This window comes from Protopterus annectens, chromosome 17.part0 (genome assembly GCF_019279795.1).
Source record: "Protopterus annectens isolate FY-2018-M chromosome 17.part0, PAN1.0, whole genome shotgun sequence".
Classification (NCBI taxonomy): domain Eukaryota; kingdom Metazoa; phylum Chordata; order Ceratodontiformes; family Protopteridae; genus Protopterus; species Protopterus annectens.
This window is the reverse complement of record NC_056751.1, coordinates 342,505,648-342,517,943: the sequence shown is the minus strand read 5'-3', so window position 1 is coordinate 342,517,943 and position 12,296 is coordinate 342,505,648.

Below are 12,296 nucleotides of genomic sequence, written 5' to 3'. Positions count from 1 at the left end.
TTTGTTCATGCTTTATTGTTGATCCTTCATCAATTCCCAAATATTTATACACTCCCTCTTGCTCAAGTTCTTTTATATCTCATTCCTCTCCCAGACTGATATTTTCTTGCTGCTGCAGTTTTCCTGCATTAAAGGTTGCTTTTGCACATTTAACAAGACCAAACGGCATTCTTATATCATCTGAAAAAGTTTTGACTACTTATAGTTGTGCTTTCAGTTCCTCATCTGATGAGTTATACAATTTTAAATAATCAACAAAGAGAAGATGTAAGGTCTTTACACTTTGTTGTTTTCTAGGAGCCACATTATATCCATGGCCTAATCTGTTAAGTAAACATCTTAAGGGTTAAGGGCAAGACAGAATAGCAGCGGTGACAGGGAGTCACTCTGGAATATCCCCCTTTGAATTTTTATCCCTGGAATAATAATTTGTCCTTTATCATGGCTTAATTGCAAAATATTTGCCACTGTTTCATGGTTACTGTAACGTAATTGATCAGCATAGGGTGTATCTTATACATTTTTAAGCACTCTTTTATCCATGAATGTGGGATACTATCAAATGCTTTTTTGTAATCAGTCCATGCTATACTTAGATTCTTCCTCTTTTTACAGTTCTTCATCATGACTTTATTTAGCAACAGATGATCTTTGTTCCATATGACTTTATTTCATTACTGTTTTGTTCTATTGCCATAACTGAAATTTCTTCTAAATAACTATAAACTCTGTTGGCATCAATTCCAGTATATAGTTTATACATCATCGGAAGGCACGTTATTGGTCTATAATTTTTAGGATAACTTGCATGTTCACTCTTAAGTAGGAGCATTATTTTTCCTGTTGTTAACCAGGTTGGTGTCTGTTTGGAGTGCACATATAAATAGTTCTTACTCATGGCTAAATCTTTGTGCAAAGATGTTAATACTTTTAGCCAGAAGTTAGGTACTGCAACTGGGCCTGGGGTTTTCAAACTGGAGGCTTTTCTTAACTTTATCTCAATCTCTCTGGCTGTTACTTCATCCCATTTCATATCCTGTACCTTTGAACTTCTTATTCCTTCTTTTCCTTCTTCAAACCATTTAGCATCTTTGTTATGTTTCACAGGATCTTCATAGATATTTCTCCAAAAGATATCTATTTCTTCTTTTTTGGGTAGTCTTTCAATTTCTTTTGCCTTGTTTCCCAATGCCCTATAGAACTTTTTTGGGTCATCAATAAATTGCTTAGTTTGTACTTTTCCTTTATATTTATCTGTGTATCTTCTAAGTTTTCTGCCTGTGCTGAAATTTTTAGTTTATTATTTGCAATACTGCAAGACAGATCCTGATTCATTATAATACTGCACATTGCTTTTATCACATCTATCTGAGTATTTTTGTTGATCTGTTCCCTCTTCTATACTTTTCTAACAGTGACACATCTTGTCTTAATTGATTTATAATTTTCTCTATTCAATACTTCCATGATGGTATTTGATTACTCCCCTTCCTTTCCCTTACTACCCTGTGTTCTTGTGGTAGAATGTTATCTGTTATTAATTTAGCTGCACAGTAATATATCCTGTTTACTTCTGTTATATCGCATGGATCTCTATGGAAAGTCCTAATTACTGTGTTCATTTGTTTTATCAAACTTCTAAGTTTTGGGGTTTTATTGACCTTCTGCAGTCTATTTCTTTCATTGATCTTAATATGTCTATCTATCGCTATTAAATCAAACAGCTCTTCTCTTAGCTCATTTTCTTCTAAACTAAGGGCACATTCTTTGTTCTCCATTTTCTGCAGGCATTCTATAGAGAGTTCTATAGCATCTTCCTGTGGCACATTCTCTTCAATTTCATCCTGTGTCATCTATTGCTCTGTCATATGAGAACTCACTGGCCTATCACTCCTCAACATTGACTGTGTCAGAGTTGCCACAGTTTCCTGTTCCTTCCCTGGGTGTCCAGCTTCAAATTAACGTTTATACTGGTTTCCTGGGAAGGCTTCAAAATATCTTCATATGGCAACTGTCCAGTTGCTTCCCATTCTACTGGTTTCTCCTTAATTTGGATGCCTATTGCTCTATCCTGCTGTGGTGCTTTCTAAGTTAGATTTTCTACACTGAATCCTTCATTTTGCAGGTACTCCATAACCTCAGTTTCTATTTCTTTAACTTCTCCATTACTAATCTTCTTTCCTACTTTTCCTCTTTGTCTTCTTATTTTTTGTATTGTAAAGTTTTCCATGTCGGGATTCCTTTGCCTGTATTTCTCTTCAAATATCTTTGGTGCTGCTCTTTTTGTATCAATTAATTTTGCTTTCTCCTTTACATAACTATTACACCATATTAAATATCTTTTTCTTTCCCATGTCCATATTTCTTCTTCAAGTATCTCCTGATCTTCCTGTTTCTTCTTACTTTGGGGACTCGTTCTATCATGCTGTGATGTAACCTGTGTTAGACCTTCTATATCAAATCCTTCACTTTGCAGGCATTCCATAACTTCAGCTTCTAATTTTTTAACTTCTGCTTTACTAATCTTCTTTTCTACATTTCGTCTTTGTGATATTATTTTTTTTTTTTTTGAAATTTTCCATATCTGGATGCCTTTGCCTGTATTTCTCTTTGAATATCTTTCGGGTTGCCTTTTTTATATTGACTAATTTGACTTTGCACCATATCAAATCTCTCTTTCTTTCCCATGTCCATATTTCATTTTTATACTTTTCAAAAATCTCTAGGTTTTGTTATTTATATTTTGCACTTCCTCAGATGCTTTCACAAATCTGTTGTATTAATGAACACAAATTTTTATTTGAAGCTTCTTGTTTTCCTTAAGGATCTGCATCCAAAATCCCAGTCTCTCCTTGTTTCTTGAGCTTCCCCCATTTCGTCATCATTCCTTTCCACTTTGAATTATAGCTTTCTGCTTGAGTTATGTATAGGATTTAACTGTGTAACTCTGAAATATCCTTTCAAATCAGGTGATCCCAAACCACCTTGTTCTATCGTAAGAATCAGCTCATCCCATTTGGCTCTTGCCATCTTCTCTCCTTCAGCTCCTTATTAATTGCTATCCACAACTTTTCCTCTGGTTGATAAAAATATGTCTGACCTGTGTATAAAACTAAAAGGACTAAAAACATTTTAACTGCTTGTATCTTGCTATCCCTATCCATAAATCCAAACTTCCAAAGTCTCAGTTTTCATATTATCTTTTGTTTAGTCTCTTCCCACATATCCTTGGCTGCCACAAAAGACTCCTGTTTAATCCATACTCCTAAGTACTTCATTTTATTATGTCCCCATAAATATGGATATTGTTGAACCAATTTCTGTGTGGGTACATGGTTTACAACTATTGCCTTTGTTTTAGCTTCATTAATTTTGTATCCTGAAAAGACTCGAAACTGCCTAAAAATGATCCACAATACTAAGATGTCCTTTTCTGGGGTTTTTTTCAGGTATAAAATAATGTCATCTGGAAATAAAGCCTGTTTTTCTTGACTATGATACCAATTATATCCTTGAATTCTGAGTCCCTTATTTTCTTTGCCAGTTGTTCTAAATATAATGCAAATAACAAAGGAGAAAGAGGACACCAGTGCTAATTCCTCTGCTCAAACATAAATTATCAGAGAGGAACCCACCCACTTTAATTTTTACTTCTGATCCCTCATATATCCTCCTAATCAACCTTATAATTTTATCAGGGAATACAAATGCTTCCATTGTCCTGCTCATAAAATCCCAGCTTATTCTGTTGTAGGCTTTCTCTGTCTCAAGACCCACCAAAAACAGTGGTATTTTCTTGCATTCTGCTTCCTTCTGGATCATCATTTTTCTTTTAATGTTGTCAAATGTTTGCCTCCCCTGCACAAAACTACATTGATCCATATCTATCAATTTTGGCATCACCTTTGCCATTCTTTTAGCCATTATAGACATAAACACTTTATAATCATGGTTTAAAATTGATATGGGTCTATATGAAACTGGATCTGATGGGTTTTTGTCCTCTTAGGTATTACAGCCACCACCAATTTCTTCCATGATGTTGGTGCTTCTCCTCCTCTTAAAATACTGTTAAACAAAATCTTCCAGATCTTTATTAGTTTTTTCCCTCCTACTTTCCAAACTTCCACATGAATACCATCCATTCCTGGGAACTCTCCTGTAGATTAGTTATACTCCAGCATTTTTATCTCATCTCCTCCTATCCTAACTGTTAGTAATTAAGCCACATCTACCTCTAACCTTGGCATATTTAATTCTTCCATAAACATTTCCATTTGTAGCTTTCCTAAACTTCCATATTTGTCTGCTTTATACAGATTTTCATAAAATTTCCAAAATATTTCTAGTACCTCTATATCTTCCTTGTTATAGGCTCCTTAAGCTTGGTGACAACCCTTTCTACTTTCTGTTGCCCGAGTCATTGTTCTAAATGTTTTTGTGCTCTGGAATTATTATCAAAAAACAGTTGCTTAACAACAATCTTTCTAACTTCATGTATATTGTTGCGGTAGTCCCTTATTTTCTGTTTAGCATTCTGCAATTGCTCCTCTCCTTGTTCTGTGAGATTCCCCCTATTCTGAAATACTTTAACCTTTGTCAGTCCCTCTAAATAATTATTGTTGCTTCTTACCATATATCTCTCTTATTTTCACCCTATTTTTAAACTCCACTTTAATTTTATCCACTCCCTAGCTATATTTTCAGAAGAAATTTCTACCTTCTCTTATAACTACTGAATAATTTCCACTACCCATTCCTTAAATTCCTCTCTTTTCAAAAGACAGGTGGGAACGTGCCAGTGTCTCATTTTTATTTCATTACCCTGCATTTTTATTTTAATTATTGTTGGTGCTGATCTGAAATAGTTATTGGATGCATATCAAAACTTTCAGTTAAATGCACATGTTCCTGTGAAATATTATTTCTATCTACCCTAACCCAGTTTTTGTGCCTTGGGGAATAATCTGTAAATTCAATACAGACTCCTACTACTGAATTCACATCTTCCATGCCAAATATTTTCAAAAATTGTATCAAAAATCTACCCTCTTTGGTTATATTTCCCTTCTGGGCCCCTAGATACATTCTCACAGCTGCAAATCAAATTCCAGTCCCCACCTATAAGTAATATTATAATTTTCTCCCAGAATTTTCTTAAGCTCCATTGTAGCAGTTTTATGTAGAAAATAAGTACATGCCAGTGTAATCCTCCTCCCTTGGCAGTAGCCCCTTAGTACTACAAATTTACCATTATTATCTTTTTTTATCCTTTTCTATCACTATTGAAGTGCCTCTTGCTATTAATATCAGTATTCCCCCTTTTCTTTGTCCCAGATATTTTGCTGAATAACCATCCTGAAAACCTTTATTTATCAAATTCACATGCTCAATTCTGCCCACATGTGTCTCCAGTAGCATAGCTATTTGAACTCCACATTTTTAATATAGTTCACTATTCTTTCTTTTTTGTATATATCTGTGAAACCATTTACATGTAAAGATAATATAGAAAGTGCTGTCATTATGTTAAGAAGTTATTATTCCCACCTGGTATGTGTAACAGCTTTTTTTAAAGTGTCTAATTCCAGCTTTTGTGTTACATGTGTACACTAATGCTTGGCAGGTTGATCTTTTATACAGTTATTTCTTATCATATCCATTTGAACCTATGTCACATCTTTCAAAAATATTGTTTTAAGGAAAGCCCTCAAACAAAAAAAAAATCTCCAGAACACCCCTAAAACAAATTAACTTAATACTAACACACAAAATATATTGAAGTTTAACCCTCCTAGTAGGGATAATTGTCCCAGACTGATGGCCACACTCACAAACTTGGATTAACCTATAAGCAAGGTTATCTATGCTAAGACCTATGGTACAGCCTGTGTTTCTACTAAGTGCTGACTGTTTTTGACTTATCTTTATTTTTCTCCCAGATTGGGAAAACACTTGAATGCTGTCAGAAAACATTCTTTTCTAGACCACTGAAAGAAAATCATTGAAAGAAAGAAGTATTCTGTTTTTATTGCTCCTTATCAGATTGTCTCCATGGAACATGAGAACCAGATACACAGTTGTCTCTACAAGCACTGAGTTATTTGCTATAACAAAACTTTTTATCATGTTCAGTGTGCTTTATTTTTATTTGCTTCCCCTTAAAATGTGTTACTACATCAAACCAAGAGCCTCAATCCAGTCATTCCTGTATGCAAGAGTAAGAAAAAGCACATCAATTTTTCATGTATCATGCTCTTTTGACCAGACTTTTCTTTCTTTTTTTTTTTACATTGCAGTGTCTACATTTCTTAAAACTGAACAAGGAGAAAGAAAGAAGAAGGAAAAACAGGAGCACCTATTTATTAAAGTATCCCTGTTATACTCAAAATAACTGCTCTGTCCTCTAATTCTATTATTTTTTGCAGCATCTCTTCTTGGGAAGTCTTATATTAAGCCAGCCTTTTTTTCATTTCAACCTCTGATTTTTTACCTCACCTGAATATCTGTTTAAAGATTCTTCCATTTTTTCCAGCCTTTTGTTATTTGAGTTGATATACTCTTTCAGTGTTTCATTTATTTTAATCAGCTTTGAGTACATTTGACTTATTTTTTCCTCAAGGTTACTAAAAGTCATGTCTTGCACTCAAGCTGGAACATGCACTGCTTTTTGCTGAACAGCAGCAGATTTCTTCTCTGTCAATATTTTCTCCTCAACTTTTGTGATTGATTTTCTTTCAAGTTCTCTGAATTTCTTTTTTGCTGGCGTCCAGGCAGTGCAGTAACTCATCAGTTACTGAAATTTACCCAAAAAGACAAGTTCACTGGCTCTTTTTTCTAAATTTCTGTTTTCACACTGGGTGAGTTAAAATTAAACTGTTATTCAGCGTGCAGCCATCTTGGAAGTTGATGAATGACATTTTTTGATCCAGGAGGAAATAAAATGTTTACAATGACTGAGCCAGTAAGCAGAGCGAGACTCCGCTTCTCATTCTTCTGACAACAAAGCCTATACAGAAGCTGCCACTGTTGCAATGGAAAATGCTTGGAGAGGGAAGAAACACAGGAGATGACTAGAAGAATCAGTAGAACCTCAAACGTGTACTGGAGACTGCTGTTGAAAGATAAAGATGATCAGGAAGAAGACCAGCAACACTGAAATTAGTGAATGCATGGGATACTATAAAACATAAATTTCAGTGTATGTATAAATAGACGTGAAGTATGGCTTTACAAGAAAATGTGGTTGAGAAAGACTAGACCTTTGTTGACTTTGTTAAACATGTGGATGAACTATAAAGCATATACACCTCTTTATGTCATTAATGTTTAGAGGGCAGGAGAAGGGAATGAAGAAGAAACTGTAAGTAAAACACTTTTTGTTTTTATTAATATTTGTAAAAAATCATGGTGTACATTGCAAGCTATATAGTAAAGCAGTTTTGTGTGCAGTCAGATATTTTAAATATGATATGGAAGTTTTATTAGTGACTGCTATATATGTTAAATATTTTAAAGCAAGAAAGTATGTTGTCTTAATTGTAATATATGCAGGCATACTCTGTGACAATACATAAAAGTTGGACAGAAGCAAGGTAATCTTAGTACAGTGAGATCTTGGCTGCTGGGGTGTGGTGTGAAGTGTAACATGCATTGATCATATATGTAGACCTAAGATAATAATTTACCTTGTTTTTACAGTGATTGATATCTATATATTAATGCCATTGGCTTAAGCTACAGAAATCTGTAGGTGCAGACAGTTGACAAGTGGTAGTCTGTACAGTATACTCTGAGTCAAATAAAGGAAAAGTGAATTGTGGGAACAATGCATGTGGAGTGATGTTTTGGAGGAGGAGAGGGGTTTAAAGGAGGGCAGGAATTGAATGAACAATGTAATGTCTGATTGACAATAACTGTATGGAAGCTTATATGTCAGGTATGTTTACAACTGAACATATGTCAATCAATATGGTTTGTTTTCATTTATATAAATATATGATTGCCTGTGTCATAAGTGATAATTCAATAAAGATGTTTCTTGTTTAAAGAAAAAGATTCTTCCATGCATCTGCAAAAAGTTTAGTTTTTCTTTCATTGGTGACTGTCTTTACTTGGAGATGAGCTATCTGCAAATGTAGTCAATTAACCTTGAAGGTTCTGAGGACTCTGCTTTGAAAAATGTAACATTTAAAAGTACAGTGGCAAACAGTTCTATAAAAATAAAGTCTAAAATTGTGGGAAACAAATAAGAACTGCTAGCTTCACCAGCAGCCTTAGTACTTTAATGCATTTAATGGAACAGTGCATAATTTAGTTTATTTATTTAAAAGTAGCCATTGCACTTTTTCTCAGGGCTAAAATGTAATATTTATTGAAAATATGCAAGATATGTTTCACATCTGGGGTGAAGTAGTGGTATGAAAATAACGCACAGCAATTAGCATAAGCGAGAACACTGGTGGTAATATTAACTTTAGCATGGTTTATCTACTTTTGAGATTAGGATTAAATGCTTGTGGGTGCAGCCATCAATATAGGGCAACAGCTCCTACCTGCAGTGGTAAACATAATTTTCTGAAAAAGTACATTGTTGTGTGTGTTTGTTCTGAGTTAAAAGGGGATTGTGAGATTTAAAAAATATATATTTAAATTTTTGTTTGAGTGTTTTCATTAAAACAAAATGTCTTGAAAATGTGACATATGTTCAAATGGAGAAGAGAACAGAAGCAACTGCATAAAAGATCAGCCTGGCAAACATTAATGTGGCATGTATAATAGGTAGAATTAATAGCTTTCTATCATAATGATTACTGTTTACATATTATCATGGAATGTAAATGGTCTTACACATAGACAAAAAGCAAAGCATGATGAATTATATCAAGAAATGTATGATGAAAATAAAATGCTGCATGAAACACATTTGGATAGAAATTAACATGAGACTTTGGCAAAGAAAGAATTTCAGGATGGACATTCAGCTGATCATTGACAGAGGAAAGGGGAAGTAATAATACCAATTGCTACAAGAGGAAAAAAGACAATAATTGCAGATTTGTTGTAGTAAGGTGCTATTGGCAAGGGAGAAAGATTTAACTGGCATGTATTTATGGTCCCCCAAAAACTGCTATTATAGAGCTTAAGAACATTTGGGTGAAATAATCAGCTTTCAGTAGGAAATATTGTTTATGGGGACTAGAACTTGATTTGCAAAAGTGAGGATGTATTAGTGTAACCTATAAGGGAAGTATACCAAAAGACAATATATTTCTGAAGAAGTATCTGATAATATTTCTGCGGAAGATGTGAATTTAGTAGTAGGAAATCAGACAAAATATACATATTATTCCTCAAGGTACAATAATCTGGCTAGAATGGATAGAAATTATATTACAGAGGAGCATGTGCATTTAAGTCAATGTTTTAACACACATCCAATAACTATTTTAGATCTTGCACTGATAAAAACTAAGATTATGCAAAAATGAGACACTGGCAATTTACCTGTTAAAAATAATGGAATTTAAGGAATGGATAAGTGGATATTATTTGAGAGATATTACGGAAGACATACATTTCTTTACAAAGGATAGCTAGTGAGGAGGATAAAACAAAAATGGAGTTTAAAATAGGGCAAAAATAAAATATAAAGAGATATGGGAAAGAAATAAAAGGAATTGTTTAGAAAGGCAGACAATGGTAAAAAAGTATTGCAAAATAAGGTTTATCTCACAGAAAAGGAAGAGGAGAAAATGCATTGTGTTACATGAAAAATATGGGCTTATTTAGATAAGTCACACATTATCCCTCTGTAAGTCTATAAGGCAACTATTTTTGATAACAATTCCAGAACATGAAAGCTTTTACCATAATGACTTAAGCAACAAAAAGAAGAAAGGGTTGTTGCCAAACTTAAGAAATCTATGACAAAAAATAGCCAAAGATCCTGTATTAAAGATATTTAGGAAATGTTAAGAACATTTGTATAAAGTAGAGGAATATTGAAAGCAAGAAAAGGCACAACCAGAAATATTTATGGAATACTTAATTATACTAAGCTTACAGGAAGATGAGGCTCAACAATCAACAGTTAAGAAAAGAAGAGATGACTTAAAATTGTGATATATAATCAATCAACCTGAAAGTCTCCAGGAACAGATGGTATACCTGTGTAAGTTTGAAAGTTAGGAGGGAAGAAAGTGATAAACATCTGGAAGTTTTTATTTAACTCTTATTTTATAGATAGTATAGCATCTCTAACTAAGGATTCCTCATCATCTAATCCCAACCCTGCCCAGCAGCCACATATCACCACATCCACTTTCACCTTCAAACTTGTGCTCACATCCTATATAAAACTACTCTTAAACATACTTAAACTGTGGTCTTCTTCAGCTGATGACCCTCCAAGCGAGTACCTAAAAATAGCAGCCAGCAGAATTGTCTATCTCTCTCAATCCTTATAAATAGGTCATTCCAGGAATACCACATTCCCTCTCTCTAGAAAAAGTAACACATTATCCCTCTGCACAAAGGAGGAAATTCAACAGACATTAATATCTTTAGACTTATAGCAGTCTTATTGCCCTTCACCAAAATACTTGAAAAATTTATTTAAAAACAATTGTTAGACTATCTCCTGCAGGAAGAACTCTTAACCCCTATACAACATGGTTTATATTCTTCCCATAGTACTAGCACTGCTCTTCTAACCTATATATATATACTGTCAGCAAAGCTAGAGATCATGGCAAAGTAGTCTCTTCCTTATTTCTAGACTTGTCTAAAGCCTTTGACACTGTTTGTCTCAGCAATCTTCTACTTCAAATATCCTCACTAGGTCTCCCTCAGCTCACCCTTCTGTAATTCACATGCTACCCGTCCAGTAGGTATCAGTCAGTAAAACGGCACTGCCCACTCACTATTTACCTCCCAGTCACCACCAGTGTACCACAAGGCTCTATCCTTGGTCCCCTCCTTTTTAACATATTCACCAACACCCTCTACACTTCCACACAGCAGGCCACTCTAATACTATACACAGATGATTCCACTCCCATTTGCACATCTGACAACATGGTGCACCCCCAAAAAATACTCAGAAAGCTTTAACAGCCACTGAAACATGGCTTCATAACTCACAATTCATGCTTAGCCCCACAAAGACCAAACTACTATTTTTCCCCAATTCCCTCTCTCATTAAAAAACAAAATGTAAAGTCCTCTTTCTTGACAATACAACCATTGAAGTTATTTCTCATAGCAAACTATTGTGGGTGATAGTGGATGAAAATCTTACATTCGACCCGCATATACAAAATTGCATAAGAAAAACTCATCAAAAACTAGGGATGCTTTACAGAGCCAAAAACTTTCTCAGTAACACAACTAAAACTACACTTGCCACTTACTTATCTCCTCCTCACTCTAATTTATGGTGCTCCCATCCTTACTAATCACCAGGCTTCACAAAAATTAAAACTTGAACAATGCTATAACAAAGTTGCTAATTTGCAGCAAGTACCCATTTCGGAACCTTCCACTGTATATCACTGAAAAGCCTAAATTGGTTAGAACTACCACATTAACCAACATATACACAACTTCTTACCACCTATAAAATCCAGCATCCATTTGCCTGTTCAGCACTAAAAACATTCTACACAACTATATTACCAGTCAGTCGTGATCCATTAACCAAAAACTCCTGTCTGTCTACAAACCTAACAAATCTGCTGGGCATTGTCTGTACTCGTACAAGGTTGTTAAGGCCTGGAGCACCTTACATGTATCTATCAGACCTATACCCTCCCATCTTTCAAAACCACTCTGAAAGACTTACTACATAAAATCTATCTTTGTTCTTGCTCAAATCCAGGATAAACTATACCCCTAAATTTGAACAGGTATATTTTCATTTCTTATACTTCCTTGCTGTCCCTTCTTCACTTACTTCCTTACTGCTATCTAATTCTCTTCTCTGACTTTCTTTCTAAATATGCCATAACCTTGTTTTTCATCACTTCATAGTGCAATTCCTGTTTGTATTATTGTACTTAATTTCTGTACAAATTGTCTAAAATTTCTCTAAATATTAAATGATTGTCATATACCTTGTATTGATTTTAATCAACCATTTTATATTATGTCTCATTTATTATCATTATTAAAACTCCAGATGTTTTTGTTTTATTTTTGAAGATTATAAAATTATTATCCCTAAAATGTTTTGTAATAATTTGGAGTGCTTCTCCCCTGGTCTCTGCTGAAAATGGGCTTCTACCTAATCATGC